Here is a 217-nt window from a genome sequence, read left to right on the forward strand (position 1 = left end):
CTGTCAAGCTAATGACATTAAAGAAGCGCTTGTTGGGAGGCAACCCAATGTTTTATAATTAACTATTTTCTTTTGTTATTTTTTCTTTTTTTTGTAGGCTGATGATCATGAGAAGTCACAAAATCAATGAAAAAAGAAAAAACAGAATGAAAAATAGGAAGAAAAACAGCACACCCTGGAGGACGCACCCACTGGCGTTTAAACGCCAGTGAGGTTA

Source organism: Arachis duranensis, chromosome 2 (assembly GCF_000817695.3).
Source record: "Arachis duranensis cultivar V14167 chromosome 2, aradu.V14167.gnm2.J7QH, whole genome shotgun sequence".
In the NCBI taxonomy this organism is placed as follows: Eukaryota; Viridiplantae; Streptophyta; class Magnoliopsida; order Fabales; family Fabaceae; genus Arachis; species Arachis duranensis.